At 46.6% G+C, this 20,712-nt stretch overlaps 1 long non-coding RNA gene across 1 annotated transcript; it reads right to left on the bottom strand.

Annotated features, from left to right (window-relative positions):
* Positions 1-11,187: 11,187 nt before the first annotated feature.
* On the bottom strand, positions 11,188-14,996 carry LOC119302157. The gene is made up of 6 exons (XR_005147377.1): positions 14,823-14,996; positions 14,505-14,731; positions 13,453-14,322; positions 13,301-13,365; positions 13,054-13,198; positions 11,188-12,385 (listed from the first exon to the last, which is right to left on the bottom strand). It is a non-coding gene; the product is annotated as an uncharacterized LOC119302157 (long non-coding RNA).
* Between the last annotated feature and the right edge of the window lie 5,716 nt (positions 14,997-20,712).

Below are 20,712 nucleotides of genomic sequence, written 5' to 3'. Positions count from 1 at the left end.
CTCGGGCACGTACCCCACCCCTTTCTTGGCCACAACTCCCTTTTGGTTGATCAAGAGGTCGTTGAGATTCTTCTTGCCTTGTATGCAAGTCGCAAGACCTCTCTCAAGTTGCCCCTTTAGCTTAGCGTTCTCCTCAATAAGATGCACATGCTCACAACACGGGTTAGTAGCATTTTCATTATCAATTAACATCATACGAGGAAAAGTGGCTTTTTACTTGAAGTTGATCATGAGACTCTTTGAGGCTAGCATGAGCACCCTTCAAGACCTTGTGAGCCTTGTCAAGTAGATCAAACTCCTCTTTGAGTCTAGCAAGATCAACCTCAAGTTCGGCCTTCTCGGAGTTTAGCACACGAGAAACAATGAGAACATGATCAAAATCTTTCGTTAACTTAGCATGATCAATGTTGTGTGACTCCTCAAACGAAGACCACGCTCTTCCTCAAGAGCATTGGAAAGATCCAAAATCTCATCGGCATAGTCACGACTATGCCCTTCCATCTTAGAGATGGTATCTTCGTGAGCCTCGATCATGTCATTGGCTTCACCAAGTTGTTCCAAGAGAGCAACAAAGTGCTTCTTGGATTTACCCTTAAGTTTGCCCATAAAGGCCTCAAACTCATTTGCCTCCACATTAGCTCCCTCATGTTCATCAATGCTATCCGTCGAAGAAGGATGATTAATGATGATAGTTTTGATGTTAGGGGTTACCTTGTCGGTGGCTTTAGCCATGAGGCACTTGGCGGTGATGCTCTCATTGCGTGAATCGAAGAGATACACCCGTGGAGTCATCGCAATGGCAACTGATGCCATGGCAACCGACTCACCATCTTCATCATCGTCATCATCCTCATTGTACTCTTCTTGTACCACCAATGCCTTGGGAGGAGTCTTCTTGGTGAAGTTGCTCTTGTTGGGGAACAACTTGGCCTTGTCCTTTCGGATGAGCTTGCCACCATTTTCTTCCCTCTTCTCATATGGGCACTCCGCAACAAAATGACTCACATTGCCACAATTGTAGCAAGTCCTTACACGTTGCTTGCTCTTCGTGCCACTTGAGTTGTTTTTGTTAAAGTTTGGCCTTGAGTTTTTCTTGCTCCAAAATTGTCTTGAAGCAAGTGCCATGTGTTCATGATATGCATACTTTGTATCTTCGGGGTTGCTCTCCTCTTCTTTCTCTTCTTCTTCTTCAACGCAGACCTTGGCCTTCAATACAAGGTTGGGCTTCTTTGCCCTTTGAGAACGAAGCACCTCATTGTCGGCGGTCTTGTCCAAGATGTTCATGGCCACAAACTCATCCAACACTTCGCTTGAGGTCAAAGTGTGGAAGTCCGGCCTTTGACGAATGACGGAGGACATGGCCTTGTGGTAAGGCATCATTGCCTTTAGGAATTTGCGCTTGATCCAATTGTCATACGTGTCCTTGCTCCCATGACCTCGGAGTAAGACCGCGAGTTTGGTTACTCTCCGACAAAGCTCACGAGGTTCTTCATCTTTTTTTCATTGCAAACTCATCGGCTTCATCTTGCACCACTTCATAGTTGGAGCGTTGAATGCTTGTGCTTCCCCGGTAGAGCGAGACAACAAAAAGCCATGCGTCTTTGGCCAAGTCGAAGGGCCGAAGATGAGGTAGATCTTCAGGTGGAATTGCATCTTGAATGATGAAGAGAGCATTCTCATTGAATTGGTTATCCGCGGCTTCTCGAGGAGTGAAGTTGCTTGGATCATGCGGATGAAAACCTTTTTCAATGATTCTCCAAAGATTAGTGTTCACATGATTTAAATGGCGCTTAAAGCGGTAAACCCAAGAATCAAAGTCCTCATTTTTCACAATCTTAGAGGGAGGACCGGCATGATTCAAATGAGTGGAAGGAATCGGTCCACCATAAACAAGTGGTGGTTCAACATGAGCAAAGATGCCGGTGCCATTTTTACCACTAGAAGAAGGAGTCTTTTCACTACTAGCTTCCCCCTTGTCGGAGATAGCATCCGTCACCTTGTCGGTGGGATCACCCACTTTCAACAGTGCGGTGGATAGTTTAAGCCCTTCAAGAAATTTAGTAAACATGCTTTCAACCTCGGTCGTCATGGAGGTTTTCAATGTCTCCAAGGCCATATTGAACTCCTCACGAGAGACCGAGGTTCCCCCATCGCCCGTAGATGAGATTGGATTCACACCGGGGTTTTCCTCCACATCGTCTACGGTATCAACCATACTCTTCGGACGATAAAGTCCTTAATAAAGAGACGAGGCTCTGATACCAATTGAAAGGATCGATATGGTTGACTAGAGGAGGGGGTGAATAGGCAACTAACAATTTTTAGCTTTTCTTTAACAATTTAAACTTTGCATCAAAGTAGGTTGTCTAGATATGCAACTAGGTGAGCAACCTATGTGATGCAACAAAGATAGGAACACAAGCAAGCAAGAGATATATCACAAATAAGCTTGCTCAAGTAAAGGCACGAGATAACCAAGAGTGGAGCCGGTGGAGACGAGGATGTGTTACCGAAGTTCCTTCCCTTTGAGGGGAAGTACGTCTCCGTTGGAGCAGTGTGGAGGCACAATTCTCCCCAAGAAGCCACTAGGGCCACTGTATCTCCTCACGCCCTCACACAATGTGAGATGTCGTGATTCCACTATTGGTGCCCTTGGAGGCGGCGACTGAACCTTTACAAACAAGGTTGGGGCAATCTCCACAACTCAATCGGAGACTCCCAACGACACCACGAAGCTTCACCACAATGGACTATGGCTCCGCGGTGACCTCAACCGTCTAGGGTGCTCAAACACACGAGAGTAACAAGATCCGCAAGGGATTAGTGGGGGAATCAATTTTCTCCTGGTGAAAGTGTAGATCGGGGCCTTCTCAACCACTCTCGAGCAAATCAACAAGTTTGATTGGCTACGGAGTGAGATCGGGCAAAAATGGAGCTTGAAGTAACAATGGAGCTTTAGGGTTGGAAGAGGTAAGTCAACGGGGAAGAAGGGGACCCCCTTTTATAGTGGGGGCAACAATCCAACCGTTATCCACCAACCAGCCCGCAACCAGCGGTACTACCACTCCAGGACAGCCGTACTACCGCTGGGCCACGCGGTACTATCGTGAGGAGCCGCGGTACTACTGCAGCAGCAGTAGCAGCTAGGGCAGACCTTAAGCACATGGGCTGAGAACGATACTTCCGCAGCAGCGGTACTACCGCTCCTCCTTGCGGTACTACCGCAAGGCAAGGAACCCCAAGCCTGGGAAGAGCGTGGATAACAGAACATCTGTGCTTACATCCGCTGGAAAACGGACATAGCCAAAATCCAACATAGTACTACCGCAGAGGAGCGGTACTACCGCCGGCAGCTGAGCCAGGCCGTGCACGGTACTACCGCAGAAGGGTTGCAGTACTACCGTGGTAGCGCGGATGTAAAAAATTACATCCGCCCCTACTACCGCGAGGGAGCGGTACTTGGCCTAGAGGTCACGGTACTACGGCTCCAAAGGAGCGGTACTACCGTGGGCACCTATGGTACTACCGCGCCACAACACGGTACTACCGCTGGTGCCTACGGTACTACCACTCACCAGGGAGCAGTACTACCGCAAGCCAACACAGCAGCCAGAACAAGGTAAAGAGAGACAAGCGGAGGATGCTCCAAGGTGCAAGGGAAAGGAGGGGACTAGGAAGAAACGTGTATGTGATGATTCGACTCGAACCTTTCCGACGCGGACCCCCTCTTAATAGTACGGCTTTCTTACGACTCAAACCCACCAGAAAGAAATGTAGAAAAACGATGTCTGCAATAGTCTTCGAGGGACACCAAACCGTCTTGTGCCTAGCGAAGAAACGTCTAGGAAACTCAAGACACACGATTAGTTCGCAAATGCATTGTCATCAATCACCAAAACACCTTAGGGATAAATATGCCCTTACAACCTTGGTTTCAACCTATTTCTGTTTCTTTTGGTTATCTTGTCCCTTGTGTGCCTTGCCAACCATATCTTTGGTGCTGGCCGCTGGGCAAGATGCTTTGTGTCCCAGGTGAACGGCTACTAGTTAGTCACAACTTCCTCAGCGTTGGCACCACCAGATTCAATCTTTTTATAGCTAGCAGTACTTCAAGAGGTAGAGTCATTATCACCACAACTCATTGCCACACTTCTTTTTCCAGCGTCTACATCCACATTATGCACATTGTTATGCTGGGCAAAGTGTGGTTGCCTACTAGAAGACGTAAATTAGTACTGCTTAGCTGTTCAAATCCCTACACTCCTGGTAGCATGTTATGGTGTTCTCAGTAGTGTCAACGGCAAACATTGTGCCTGTTTCCAGTGCACCTCCTGAGGGTATTTCACACAAATACTTTAGATGAAAGTATTTTGCACATATACATGAGAAGGTCTTTGGGCCCAGTGCACCTTTAGTGAACATAGCAACGGCTCCTGTTGGAACAACTGGCCCTAATATCTTGCTTTCTACAATTCCAATACTGTATAAACAGCTGGAGGACTAACATTTTTTGGATTCTGTTCTGTGAGCATTCTACCATTCCTGCCATTCCTTCAGCAGTGGTACCAAATTCTTTGTAAGGAAGCAATATAACAGGATGTAAATAAGCTGTGTTCTCAACTGAGTTCTTAGAACTCAAGGCTTGCTCTTTGGGCATGGCATCATCTCGACAGTGCAATGAACCATGTATGGCATCATTGCTGTCCCAGAAATGTCCTGCCTCAAGTAGAACATGCCAAATCAATAATCTCAGACTATGTTTTATCTGCATCAGCAACATAATCCAACCAGGAGATGTCGGCCACCACATATGAAGCGGCCTTCGGGTCTTGGTTAGCACATGATTCATTGCACTCAGGCACTTTCTCACTGACAACATGTCCCAATTCAGAACCCGGAATCTGAGAATCATTGCATTCAGCAACTGTTCAGACTTTTTTTTGCTACTCTCCAGTCTCCACTATTGCAGGAGACACTCAATGTTTCCATATCTGCGATTTCTGCTCCTTTCTCATATGGACTGCTTGGTCCTCTTTGCTGGTGGTGATGAAATACTCTTGGCTGGAGGCTTCCTTGATCAAACTTGTAGCTGAGAGATCAAGGAACTGGTCATGCTTAACAGACCCATGTGTGCATTTTCAGTTTTGGACACGGTACTAGACAGGTGACACTCAAAGATGGAATCAACAATTGTAGGAACCCTAGCGCTGGAAGCATCCTCCGCAACCTTCCACACTTCAGTTTCTACGCACCTGGTAGCCTTTGAGATGAGAGTATCCAGCGCCGACTCTCATGGTATCATGCTAAGGATAGGCGGTTCTTTGGTCTCTAGGATATACTTGTTCATGTAATTGAATATGTACTTAGTAACCAACCATTGAGCAACAGATCACAATGACACTGGAAGTAAAGAACTATAATAACTTTCTCTTTGTCAGACATGATAGTCCAGGGAGCAGTGTTTACAATCCCCAAATCTTGCACTAATACAGTGAGAAACTACCTCCAAGTGCAAGTATGTTCAACCCCCTCTACTCCCATCGCCAATGGGTAAATGCAGTCACTGGGATCAGTACCAATAGAAGCTAGGAGAACACCGCCATACTTGGTCTTGATATGTACTTTCTGTTTGTCAGACATGATAGTCCAAGGAGTAGTATTTACAATCCCCAAATCTTGCACTAATGCAGTGAGAAACCACCTCCAAGCGCAAGTATCTTCAACCTCCTCTACTGCATCGCCAATGGGTAAATGCAGTCATTGGGATCAATTCCAATAGCAGCTAGGAGAACACCACCATACTTGGTCTTGATATGACACCCATCCAGGAAGATTATTGGTCTACATGCTGTCAAAAATCCCCTTTTACATGCATCAAAGGAGAAATACTACTGCAAATCTTCATCTCCATAAATAATCTTCATGGCATGTCTCCTACCTCTCCCAAGCTAGTCTTTTTGCACAAATTGTAGAAATTTTTCTCAAATTCATCCGATCATCAGCTCTGAATGCCTCTATATACTTCAGAGAAAGGAACTTGTAGATAAAGGCCTTCACATCCCATGCCTTCCTACAGGTGTTTTCTCCGTTAAACTTCTTAATCATGATAACCTTGCTTATATTGTCATAAGATACCCACATATTAAATGGGTAACCATCAGCACATACTGCAAATATCCACTTTCTGTCATTCTTTGGAATGCTAATGTGTCGAATCGGAAGATGGGTACCTTCAGACAGCAGCCTCGCTTCCTGTCTTGTTTCCTGCGTGATTGTGTGTCTCGGATGTGGCGGCTCACACGGGAGAAGGAAAGAGGGGCTCCTCTTCTAGGTCAGCACCTCTCATGGGCTTGGGCCCAAGAGACAGATCTTTATGGGCTAGGGCCCATACCGGTTCAACACTCCCCCTCGAGATGGGTGGTAGATATCTATCATCCCCATCTTGTCACACGCCAAGTTACAGTCCTTTGTTCCCAGTCCCTTTGTCAAGCAATCTGCAAACTACTACCCAGAGCTGACATGAGTAAGGCTGATGATCCCAGCATCTAGTTTCTCTTTAATGAAGAAGCGATCAATTTCCACATGCTTCGTCCTATCATGTTGAACTGGGTTATTAGCAATGGTTATAGCTGACTGATTGTCACACCACACTCTTAAGGGTCCCTTCCTCAAAAGTTTTAACTCGCATAGTAGGTGCTTCACCCAGAGCATATCACACAACCCTTGAGATAATGCTCTATATTCAGCTTCTGTTGTTGATCTAGACACAACAGTCTGTTTCTTGCTTCTCCATGACACCAAATTTCCTCCCACAAACACACAGTAGCCTGAAGTTGATCGTCTATCATCTTGACAGCTAGCCCAATCAGAGTCACTATAGCCATCCACCTCAAGATGTCCACTCTTCGCAAACCACAACCCTTTACCCGGAGTCCCCTTGAAGTATCTCAGGATTCTGTGAACAATATTAAGATACCCACTCCTTGGTTCATGCATGTACCTGCTCACCACCCCCACGGCATACGTAATGTCAGGCCTGGTATGACACAAGTACAATAACCTTCCAACCAGCTTCTGATAATCTTCCTTATTCACTAGCTCACCTGATTATGCTGTTATTTGATGATTTTGTTCAATCGGAGTAGGGGCTGCACGACATCCCATCATGCCCATGTCACTCAAAAGATCCAAGGTGTATTTTCGTTGGCACAAAGATATTCCCTTCTCTGTCCGAGCCACTTCAATGCCAAGGAAGTACTTTAGATTTCCCAAGTCTTTTACCTCAAACTCCTTGCTCAGACACCCCTTCACTCTCTTTATTTCCTCCTCATCATCTCCGGTGATGATGATATCATCAACATACACTGCAACAATGGTGATCTTCTTATCAATGTGTCTATAAAACACCGTGTGATCACCATTACATTGGCCATACCCCATATTCCAAACAGCTCGTCTGAACCTATCAAACCATGCCCTCGGCGATTGCTTCAGACCATACAAGGATTTCTTCAGCCTGCATACCTTCCCCGTAGTCTGTTCTGTGCCAAAACCAGGTGGTATCTCCATGTATACCTCTTCTTTCAAGTCACCATGTAAGGAGGCATTCTTGACATCTAACTGGTGCAATTTCCACCCAAAGTTTGCAGCACACGAGACCAATACCCGTACTGTGTTCATCTTTGCAACTGGAGCAAATGTCTCATCATAGTCAATTCCATAAGTTTGACTATATCCTCTGGCGACCAATCTAGCCTTATACCGTTCCACCTTGCCCTCAGGATTCTGCTTCACAGTAAAAATCCACTTGCAACTCACTGCTTTCTTTCCTGCCAGCAATGTGGTTAGCACCCATGTCTTGTTTTTTCAATGCTTCTAACTCCTCTATAATCGATTCACGCCACTTCGGATCTTGCTTTGCAGCCTTCCAATCCTTAGGGATAGACACAGTTTGCAAAGAGGCAACAAACGCCTTATATGAAGGTGACAAAGCCTTGTAAGACACAAAATTGCCAATATCAAGGTCATCACAAGCATCATCCTTTGGCAGAGCCTTCCTTGCTACCTCACCCTTCCTTGCCGCTTCACGTGTAGGTTTTCGCAACGCAATGGGCAGCTCCACTGTGTCAGATGAGCTTGCCTCACTGCCTTGCTGCTCCCCCTGCACTCTTGCCTCACTGCCTTGCTGCTCCCCCTGCACTCTTGCCTCCCTGCCTTGCTGCTCCCCCTGCACTTGTGGTTGCTGTCGAGAGTACACCAGGGTATTCGTCTGCCATCGATCCCGAACAGGAACCTGGAGAGCACCAATCTTAAGTGTATCGACAGTTGGCTCGACATGAGCCTGCACATCATCATCAGTGATGGTACTAACCGAAATTGTACCCACTATTGGTTGAACTTGAGCCTGCACATCATTATCAGCGTTAATGTCCACAGAATCCTCGTGAGTATGAGACACATCCTTCTCCCCCTCTTGACCATCATGCACAGGGTGTAGGTGGTCAAGCTCTGCAAACAGCAGACTGAGATCAGACGGCTCACCATAGAATGGCTTAGACTCCCTGAACGTAACGTCCATACTTACAAACCTGGGTTTTTCAGAGGGACACCAACATTTATACCCCTGCTAACTAGACGAGTATCCCAAAAAGACACACTTCATTGCCCGAGGATCAAGCTTGCCAACAGATGGTCGGTGATCACGAACAAAGCAGGTACTGCCAAACAACTTTGGCGGAACAACAAACTTATTATCTCCAACGAGCAACTCAGACGGAGATTTCATGCTAAGTATACTGGAAGGTGTCCGGTTGATCAAGTATGTGGTTGTCATAACTGCATCATCCCACAAGAACTTAGGCACATTCATGGTAAACATCAACGACCGAGCAACCTCAAGAACATGACGATTCTTTCGTTCGGCCACTCCATTCTGAGGGGGGGTGTCCGGACATGAAGTTTGGTGAAGAATCCCATGGTCAGCCATGAAAGCCCCAAAAATGTTGTTCACATACTCCGTTCCATTGTCTGTCCTGAGCACCTTGACCTGTACCTGAAACTGGTTCTTTACAAGAGCATGGAAGTGCTGAAAACAGCTAAACACCTCATCCTTGTGACGCATCAAGTAAATCCAAGTCATGCGAGAATAGCAGTCAATAAAGGTAGCAAAATACTTCTTCCCATTCATTGACACCACTGGGCTAGTCCATACATCCGAATGAATAAGCATAAAAGGAGATATGCTCCTGAGCCCCTTACTCACATATGAGGCCCGTGTGTGTTTTGCATATTCACAAGCATCACATGTCAGCTTGCCTTTGCCTATTCCACACATAACATCCGGAAATATTCTACTCATCTTATCAAAAGATACATGCCCCATCCTATAGTGATGGATCATCGCCTGCTTCTCCTTATCCTCCATGGTTGCAGCACACACCAAGTCCGGCTGCACCTCCTGGTCCATGTACCAGAGCCCCCTACGCCTAGTGCTAGTCCCAACCGTCTGGCTCGTCTGTCGCACCTGAATCAAGCAACTAAACTTGTCAAGGATCACACGACAGTCCATTTGATCAATGAGTGCACTGAAAGAGACCAAATTGACAGGAAAGGCTGGCACATGTAAAACTGACGATAGGGAAATGGTCAGAGTACACTTGACTGTACCAACCCCTATGACTGGTTGTTTTGTGCCATCAGCCGTTTGTATAGTGCTCGTGTGAGAGGGAGGATGCTTAGTGTAAGACTCGAACACACAGGAGTTACTAGCAACATGCTTAGATGCTCCAGAGTCAAGAACCCACTCTGGAGCACTCTCATTAGTAGCAAGAGATGCTCTTTTCGGATTACCTTCATCAGTGGAGGCCCAGTGAGCAAAGTCTCCATAGAAAACATCATCTATATCTTTGCCTTTGGACGTCCCAGTGTCTCCTGCAACGGCCATGTAAGCCCTCTGACCCCCTGAGTGTCCTGAGTAGCCACCTCTGCCTCTAGAAGCCTGGCCCCATGAGGTCTTTGAGTATCCACCTCTGCCTCTAGCACTTCTACCTCTGCCTGTTCCCCCTCTGTTATATCCCCTGCCTCTGCCACGAGTTGGACATTCTCTCTTCCAGTGACCTACCTCCCCACAGATATGACATTTGGTGGGATCTCCCCACTCCATGCGCTCAGTGACTGCAAATGTCGAAGCTGGCACAACCTTCACGTCTGCATGCTCAAGGGATAGGCGCACCTCCTCTTGAGTCATCGCTGCAATAGCCTCGGGAATGGTAGGCAGACTAGGTTGGTGCAACAAGGAAGCCTTCCTGCCATCAAAGCAACCTTTGAGGCCAGCCAAAAAATTCAGCACACGCCTGCGTGCCATCCACTTATGCCCTGACTCGATTGAAGCCGCGTCATAGAGTTCCAGGGGATCACAGTTATCCTGGTCAGCTCACAGAGCCTGCAGTTCTGCCACGTATGTCATCACTGACATGCCATCATCTTGGCGCAGCAACCTAATCTTGTCCTCAATCTAAGCAATGAGCATGACATTGCCCTTGCCAGAGTATTGAGTGGACAAAATCTTCCATATCTCAGCAGGTGAGGATAGCCCCTCCATAGAGCGTTCAATGGAGGGCATCACAGAGTTCAACAACCACACCATAAGTACAGAGTGGATGACCTTCCACCTCTTGCCCTCTGCACTACGCTTGTCCCCTGGTTCTACAACGGTGCCCAACAAATATCCATCAAGCTCCTTTTGCTCCACAGCCCACAAAGCCCTCCTGGACCAGCTCAAATAATTTGTTGCCCCCTCTAGCTTCATGTCTAGGGGCGACATTTCAAGCTTTTGAGCCACTTCCTGTCGAGGAACGATGGCCCCAGAGTTGGACTCCGCGAGGATCTTAGCGAGCTTCTCCAAAGCCTCGGCAAGACCAGTTGGTTCAGCCATCGTTTGACAGGATAAGCAGCAACAGCAAAACTCAGCCTCAAAGAGTCTTCTTTCCCAAGCACCACCACCACCACAACAACAACATCAAGCTCACAACAGCAAGTCCACAGAGAAAAAAATCTCTGTAAAGCACACAAGCGGTCCAGCCCAGCCTCTTCCTGTTCCAGAACGAGCAGTCCAGCAGGCTGCACTTCTTTCTTCCTCTGCCGCAGCACCAAGAACCAGCTGCATAAGCACCAGCAGCTCAGCAAGCTTCCAGGAACAACACAAGGCAGCAGCAGCAGTTGCAGTTCCTCTTCTGTTCAGCAGCACCAACAGCAGCAGCTCCCCGCCGCATCCTGACTCGCACACAGCCCAAATCCGCCGCTGCCTTCTTCCTCCTCCTCTTCTTGCCGCAGCCGCCTGCACAGCCCGCAGCAGCCCTCCTCGGCCGCCCCCTTTGCAGCTAGCCACCCCAGGGACGCGAAGCAGGACAAGAGGAAGCAGCACCTTCCCGGCCGCGTCGCAGCTCCTCGAGCCCAGCCGCGCCGCCGCCGCACGCACCATAGCAGACCCGCCGCCTCGCGCACGCACGCAGCCTCCTTTCTCGCCTGACCCCGCTGGGCCCCACCGCCGCCTCTCCGGTGAGGGACTACGCCGTCACCGTCGTCGCCTGGCTCGATACCATGTCGAATCGGGAGATGGGTACCTTCAGACAGCAGCCTCGCTTCCTGTCTTGTTTCCTGTGTGAGTGTGTGTCTCAGATGTGGCGGCTCACACGGGAGAAGGGAAGAGGGGCTCCTCTTCTAGGTCAGCACCTCTCATGGGCTTGGGCCCAAGAGACAGATCTTGATGGGCTAGGGCCCATACCGGTTCAACATAATGTTTACTCTCTCCTTGCAAGAATACTCCTTGATAGAAGTCCTCAACACATCAACAATGGGAAAATTTTGTCCAACAGTGAACACTGGACTACTCATATCCTATTCTCTGAAAATTTTGAAATTAAACTTGATCTGTCCATCATCATCTGATTCTGGGTACTTGAGCTCTTCTTCATCAGATTGTTCTTCTTCAGCTAACTTTGTCTTCCCCTTCTTATCAGCAAAATCGTCAAAGTCATCATCACAAATATCTCCATCTTCAAGACCATAGTCACTGTCAACTATGGCATCATAATCCGGATCATCTGAATCTTTCTCACTGCCAACCTTCTCATTACTATCAGAATCATCAAGCTGACTTTCTGCCTCATCAATCTGGCTTTCTGGCTTCTCTTCAGGACTTGAGTGCATATGATTCCTTGGCTTTTGAGGACTGATGACAGGAGGCAGCTCGGCAGTGGGATATATCACGACATCGTCCATGTCATTCCCCACCACATTGGGCCCATGATCATAATACACAGTAAGAAACCTCTGTCCAGACCTTGCCATTTCAACCATACTGTCTGTCATTCTCCTGCCATAAGAACTGAAGACCAACATCCAAATTATACCCAGGAAAATGAACAAAGCAAGAAAATAAATCCCTACAGGGTTATCATCTCTATGTTGTGTCTATTAAAGTGGGGTCATCATCTACAAATAAATAGTACTCCCCGTCTCAAAATGTGGTGCCAAAAAACGTCTTACATTTTGAGACAGAAGGAGTAGTTACTACTAACCAATGAAGGCTTTTCTAACTTTTATTGGGTAAGTTCAACCCAGTGCCATTAAGCGAGCTCTGTCCCTAAGTGCACTTGTATAAGCTGTGTTAGTGTAGGACTAGAGACATGACATCCAAACTGGAATTTATCCTACAAACTTCATTATTTCAGTGCCCTAGAATTTCTCAACCATTAACACGTTTAGGAAGCGAATAATTAAGTTTTTTTAAGTAGTGAACGATGAAGTAGAACACCAAACTGGAAGTCTAGAGCATACTTTGCCATACTTTACCAGATATTTGAAATGAAACGAAAACAGGTGTTATCAAACAATAAGAATGAGGTCTGAAAAAAAATGTACATGGAGAATTTCATAAATACAACCACAATGTGACTTGCCTATTTTTATATAAAAACCGTTAGCTCAAAATACCACAAAAGCTTAGAGGTTAGCCCAGCTTGTGCAGGTTTGGTGAAAGTTAACATAGCTTACAATGTTCAGTTGAAGCTTCAGAAGGTTCTGTTGCATCAGTGTTGAATATTGGATTTTGCCCCGCTGTACTCGCTACACTTGATGCCTGCGCTAAAGCACTCTCTAATGCACTTCTCCACTTATTGAGTTCCTCCGTAGTTTCTTCCTGCTTGGAAAAAGATCGCACCATTAAATCCCTAGAGAGCGCCACACAGGTATGGTAGTCGTATTGAATATTAATCCAACAATTGCCCCTCTCAATCACAACCAGAGTTGCCACGTTCCACTGCTCCAGTCCCACAGCCACCCCTGTTGCCCCGCTATTTACTGATCCTGAAGAACAATACTAAGAAATGTCAATCGTCCCAATGGGAACACAAAGATCACTATGCCAAGAATTGTAGAAGATTTGAAACCAACCTTCAGAGTAAAAGTACACCCTTCGTGTCCATCAGGAAATAAAACTGTTAAAAGTTTCATGTCTTCTTTGACTACAACACTGAAATATTTATCCAAACTATATGTTTATCGGATAACATTAGAGGAAATTTCCCCTTTCAGCAAAATTCCAATTATGCAAAACATCGGAGCAATTGGCATGTTTAGAGGCCTATAGTTGCCCATAAATATCACGAAGAATCCTAATATGCTTCAGCAGTAGTACTTGCTCTGTAATCATGTTCACCCCCTAAAAAATGGTGACACTAACAGTCAATGATATCCCTGCCTTTGCTATTTGCTTTCTGTAGTTCCGGTATCCAATTAATAGTATGAAGAGAGAATTTATATCCCGCTTCACATTCAGGTTCACTCCTTAAATTCTACAAGTATCATTTGATTTCCATCAACGTAGGATCTGCTACTTCCAATCCCCATGAAAAATCCACCGTAAATAACCTCCGCACTGAAACCATTGCTATGTGTGCCTACAACACATACAAAAAAGGCCCCTTCTATTCCAGTGTTGAAATTATTTTGAACTGTGATCTAGCAAAAACCCCAAACCCCAAATCTGATTAAAACAAAAGTTGACATAATTCGTAGTCCACCATCCTTTGGTAAAAAAGAATGCAAGCCTCCCATAGTTGAGAACTTACTCTAGAGAGGCTTCTCTGACTTGTGTGTCGCTTGCATAAAAGATAAAACCAAGACTTGGTGGCCCGGTTCTACTGCTGCTGACCCCCTATCTTGCCAGATCTTACATATGCAACATAATGCCGTCCTGCCATGGTTCCCAGGTGCTCAACAACAACTGCTAACCGATAAGTGGTGATGTCATTATCTTTAGATCTGCATTTTAAGGAAAATAGTTATTTCTTATTTCCAAAGTAGAAGCCAATTTAAAGGCTGTAAATGACTCTTTCTACCCATAAATCACAGATAGTCAGATATGGAATTGGAAAGTGCACAATAGGTCCCTAAACTTGTGCAAGCATGTCTCTTGGGTTTTAAACTTGAGAACTACAACACACCTAGGCACCTAAAACTGTTCTGTACTAGAAACAGTGGAATTCTTATAGTAGAATTGGAACAGCTTCTTGAGTGACATAGCAATGGCTCCAGTCCTGATGGAACATCTGGTCCTACCATCATGCTGCGAAACCTGACAAGCCCTTGGAGGCTCTGCAGCACTGCATTGAAGAAACATGTAGTATTTCCAAGATTTGGCAGCCCTTGAAACCTTCCCCACCCCTGCCCCCTGAAACACAAGAGCCTGGCATGAAAACCACAGGGATCCAATCAAAGGAACACAAGGGAGGGGTCCCTCGAGAGGTTTAAGCGTCAGGTACCTGAGAAACGAATCCCCCGAAACTGCGGACGGGGTTGGGGCAGCAGGCACGCCAACAGGAATGGCTCCGCGCGTGAGAGGCTTCTCGGCAGCGGGGGCGGAGGCGCACGGCGGGGCTTCTCGTCAGTCGAGCTAGGCTACGGCGCGGCGGGGGCGGGGGCGGGGGCTAGGGATTCAGGCCGCGCCGCGCGGTGGGGATTGAGGGCCGCTAGACGAAGACCAAATGGTCAACGAGGCTTACATGTGGGGCCACCAAGCCGCACATTTCTTCCTCCCTTTGCAAAGTTGAACCGCGCCGCGCTGGGCATGCTTCCTCAGCGCCGGCTGCCTGCCGTCTGCCCATATAAACCCACCTTCCCTACCACCGGCATTCCCCACCCCAGTCCCCATTCCACCCCCAGCCAACCACCAGGAGAGAGCCCTCGCCTTCCCACCGAGCGTACGTAGAGTCCGAGGTCCGAGCCATGGCGGGCGCCCCCATCCCCATCGACATCCGCTCGCTGGAGGAGGCGCGCGTCAAGATGGCAACGGGGCCCCGAAGCCCGCGTCCCCGCGGGTTTTTACCCTATTAGGGGATGGGGATGGACATCTTTTCATCCCTGCGGGACTGTTGTTGGGCGCATTATACAACCCGACATGTTTCATGAGTTTGCACCCGTTTCGGTAGTCCCTGAACCCGAAACCCGGCAAATCCGGCAAAATACATTTTTTTACTGAAATATGCTCCTGTTTGTTGCTGAAATATGCTTATCTTCGTTGTTGAAATGGGCTATAGTTGTGTTGAAATAGGCTTCTTTTAGCTGATGTTATTCGTGAGTATTGTGCTGAAATTTGCAGTTGTTTTACTGCTGAAATATACTATGTTGCTGCTGAAATGATATCATTGTTGCTACTATGTTATGTTTGCTGCCTCCGAAATATACTATGTATGTTGTTTAAATCTGCTAAAATGCACTCTATATAGCTGTTGAACCATCTACTATTGTTTTTTGTTAAAATTTGCTCTAGTTATGCTGCTAAAATGTGCTTGTTTTGCTATTCAAATTTTATTCTTTGTTGCCACTATGTTTGTTTAAATATTTTTATTTTTTCATGGGTTCCCCATGGGTTCCCCGAAACTCGATGGGTTTAGGGGACGGGCGAAAAACTAGCCCCGCATAGATGATGGGGACGGATATGGGTTTGCGATTTTCTCGTGGGGATGGGTTTGGGAAGGCAAAACCCGATGGGTTTCGTCCCCGTTGCCATATGGAGGCGCGTGACCTGTTCGATGTGGGCGGGCCACAGCGTCGGCTCGCTCGTGGACGTCGCAGAGCTAGCCGTGCTCCTACGCGACGCCCGCCAGCAGGGCCGGCCCTGGGGGTATGGCGGCGGGGCGATGGCCCAGGGCCCAGGCGAGGAGGGGGGCCCATGACAGAGTATATATCTATATTATAGCCCAGCAAAAAATAGGTAAAAATAATACAAAAGAATTAGAGAAAAGAAATAAGATGGGCTAGACCCATCAGATAGCTAGCAAGCCATCGCTGAACGATTAATGAACGCGAAGTCGCGAAGCGACACCATGACTCACGCCAGTTGGCAGACAAACGACTGCTTGTTTTCCTTTTCCTTCATAGGTTAGGTTCGTCACGCGCCGTGACGCCCGTCGGCCTCCTCGCTTCGTCGCTCGGCGCCTTGCCGTGTCATCCTCGCCTCGCCTGCCGCTGGCCCGCTGCCTGCTGGAGCTGCACGCGCGGCGCGCCGCACGACTGTCCATCCAGCGGCCCGGCCATCCGGCATCCGGCAAGGCGGCACCGCGGCAATACGTATACAAGTATACATCCGACTAGCGACTACAAGTTTTGAAGTCTGCAACGCGGCCGTCCCCAATCCCTAAAGTACGTTTGAATGTTTCCATCCATGTTCCTCGGTTCCAGTCCATCCCCCAAACCCTAATTTGACGATTTCAGTACTTTATTTATTCTTTATTTAGTATTTAATTACGTATTCAACTATACATCCATGATCCATCCTCCAATTTCAGTATGCATGAAGTTTTAAATTTTTTAATCCAATCAATCATTTTGTTGTCATTCTATGTACATGTCTAGGGTTTCAATCATCCGATGTATAAATTCCTAACTCTTTGTATCCTCTTTTGATCTTTTTTCATGATTTTAGGACATTAGCCTGCCATGTTACCTAAGAAGAAGCAATTGTCGGGTGCTGAAACAAGAAGGAAAAAGAAAAAAAGTGATCCGAAAATTCTATCATTGAAGGATTCTTTGAATAAGTTCTTTACATCTTCAAGCAATGTTGATGTCATTGAAGAACAGGGGCAAGAAACTACTCCCGGAAAAACCTTTTTTGAAGCGCTGAAGTATTATTGTTGTCGATGGAGTCAGTCTAATTTGAGGTAATTAATCATGTCATGTTAGTTTCATTTTGCGATTTTTTAGTATTATTGTTGTTGATGGAATCAGTTCGAATTTGGTTATTATTGTTCTTGATGAAGTCATTTGAATTATTATAATCAAATTTTAAACTAAAGATGTGTGACTAAAAGTTACTCTTAATAAGTCATATATATAACGCACACGCATACATATATATGGTTTTAGGACTTAGAACATAGGGGCCCATGTTGTCGAATTCGCCTAGGGCCTCCCAAAGCATAGGGCCGGCCCTGCCCGCCAGCTCCACGGATGGGACTTCCTCAACTATCGCCAGGTCCGCTTCCTCGGCGCCATTGCCTGGTACCTTGGTCGTCTGCGCGTCTACCACCTTCCCAACCTCCGCCATCGCCCGTACTATCCGCGCGCGGCCGAGAACGTCGCCCGCTGCGCCCGCGTCATCGACGTCCTCTCCTACGGCGTGGACCACGAGGACCACGAGCTGCGGAGCCGCGGGTTCGCCAACGGGTTCGCCCTCATCGCCGACCTCTCCCTAAACCAAGCCGCCTCCCCCGTGGCAATCCGCAAAACCGTCATCCGCGCGATGATCGACCTCGACGACTACCTCGCAGCCCCCGTCATCCTGGTGGACGATCAGTGAGGGGCTCGTCCGCCCCGCCCGCCTCCAGTTGAACGCCATGGAATACTCTACTTGCATTGACTCGTCCTACTGCTTGCAGTTGAAGCTCCTAGTCATGGAATGCTTCCTCTGGATGGTGTTAGTCTTTGTCATCATCGGTTGTTACTTGTAAATCCTACTCCCTCCGTTCCAATTTACTTGAAAATACATCTAGATACATCCACACCTGCGACAAGTAATTCAAAACGGAGAGAGTAGTAGTATTGTATTTCATATCCTTTAGCTGTAAATCCAGTCCATCAGAGGATTTCTGCATCATAAATTCCTTGAGAATGATGTCAGACAATACGTACCTGTTCTTCTATATAGTAGTACTATATATGTGCTATTACGGTTTGTGTGCTTGAGAATTGAGATGAATATTCACCGATGAGTACATCTTCGTCGGACGGTGCCCGCCTCGCTCTCCTTGGTCTGGACGCAGCGCGCACGGACCACCGGGTCCTGCCATCGGCATCACCCAAGGTCGGCGGCCGCGGCCGGAACGCGCACGCGTGGCAATGGGGTTCACGGCGCCCGCGGTGCCCCCTGAATCTCTAGTACTCTGCACTTGGGCACGCATGCACGCGCGCTCCAATCATCACCATGTCTTGATTTGGTGTGGCTTCGTGCTCCAAATTGGGTGGCTTCTTGCAGTGTATCGCGACTCAACCAGCTCCCTGTTCCCCCTGAATCTTATGTTCGCAACTGGCCTGTCCTCCTGTGCGATTCGATTCAGCTGCCTGTTTCTTTGCTGGCTTATGGATAGCACTAGCGCGATTTAGCGCTGCGTCTTCTTCAGTCTCGATTTTTGTTTCGTGCCATGCCAGCATGGGGGGCACACCGGATCCCATCTCACGGTCAGCAGGGTTCTCAATTTTATCTCCCTTGTTTGATTGAATGACAGAAACATGTCGGTCAGCAAGTATGTACAGTATGTTTCATTGGCAGGGGGGAAGCTGTTTCTTCTCTCATAATTCTATTTCTACACTGCAGAGGCACTACCGGAACAGGGCTCCATGCCGACGGCCAAAAGTATGCTGACGGCCACCGTCGGCCTATTCTAGACTATGCCGACAGCTGGCCCCAGGCCGTCGGCGTACAACGGCCGTCGGGCTATCCCAGTATACGCCGACGGACCCCGTCGGCATAGATCAATCTACGCCTACAGCCGCCGTCGGCATATATAGGCCGTCGGCAAAGCTGCGGGTCTGGCGACCACGCCCGTGACAGGCGGCTAATGGCGTCAGATCTATGCCAACGGCGGGGACGGGCGGCCGTCGGCATAGATACGAATGCCACGTCATCGATCCAAAGCGCACCGGCCAAGGCCTATGCCGACGGCTGCCGTCGGCATAAATGACACGTCATCGATCCGCACCGCGCCGGCCATTTGCCCTGGCCACAACTATGCCGTCGGCATATATACATACATACATATATATATATATATATATATATATATATATATATATATATATATATATATATATATATATATATATATATATTATCTGGGGTACCTAGGTGCCTGGGCACCTAGACCCCTTATGGCAAGTCATATTTCTTCATGCATGTGTACAATCTATGATATAATGACTTTTCAAGTTTTGTTTGCATGCATCCAATCATTAATGGTCAATGATTTACTATTGGTTCCCTAGAAGTTTTCCTTTCCAAACTAAAACCGCATGGTATTTTTTATAACAGTGCACTCTATTATACGTTCATTAAAAATATTTTGCTTATACCTCCCATTGACTTCTGAAAAAAGATGGCGCGTATATATATATACGCATGATATTTCTGGTTATTCATGCATCCTTTATGTTTCTGACATTTTAACTATAGCTGCAATCCAAGGTACGCAAGAGTGTGTATATACCTAATGAAGCAAAAGGGTATGTATATACCCTCTAATTTTTGTAGGTATTAGGTATGGCAAAATAATACGAAACATCGTCCCAAAGGTTTGTATGTATAATTGGGACATTTTTATGTATTTTCCTAATGTTTTACTTTTCAAGGTATCGAGTATTTAAAAAAATGCTAGGTCACACTTTTTGACGACTAATTTTATGAATGTACGCGTGCAGGTTGATACCCACACCCGTTTTTTTCACATTTCGACCACAGATGCATATAAAGATACCCAAGGGTATGTATATACCTAATAAAACAAAAATGGTATGTATATACTCTGATTGTTTTAAGGTATCAGATATAATTAAATAATATGAAACATCGTCCCAAAGGTTTTGTATGTACAATTAGGACATTCTTATGTATTTTCGTAATGTTTTACTTGTCAAGGTATCAAGTCTTTTAAAAATTAAAGCCGGGTCACATTTTTTTACCACTAATTTACCTATAAAAATTAAGGTGATCGAATAGTATAAGATGTGATCTTAATTATTTTTTACTTTGTGACGTGCATACCTCATATGAATATATTATCCCGTCAGATTGTGAAACAATCCTGACATCGCTAAACCCGTGCTCACATTTTCCATTAATTTATTAACCAGTGGCTACCATAGAAGGCAACGGATATGAAAAATGAATTAATTGTTACTCTCTCACGCAAGACACAATGAATGCCATGTATCAGTTACTATATTTGACCTTTTTCATAGCGTCTGTAGCAATGTTTGGAAGGTAAACAAATGACATGCATCAATTTTTTTTTGGAACCTCATCAATGCATGTACGTGGGTATACAATGTATGGAAAGTTTTTATTTCCATTAGAGGTGTGCATGCCACCATCACAACAACAGATCAATATCTGATCCAACGGTATCTAGTCAAGGTGTCTGGGCACCTAGGTGTCCCAAA

The sequence above is a fragment of the Triticum dicoccoides genome, chromosome 5A, assembly GCF_002162155.2.
Source record: "Triticum dicoccoides isolate Atlit2015 ecotype Zavitan chromosome 5A, WEW_v2.0, whole genome shotgun sequence".
In the NCBI taxonomy this organism is placed as follows: Eukaryota; Viridiplantae; Streptophyta; class Magnoliopsida; order Poales; family Poaceae; genus Triticum; species Triticum dicoccoides.
This window is presented reverse-complemented; position numbering and strand designations above follow the sequence as displayed.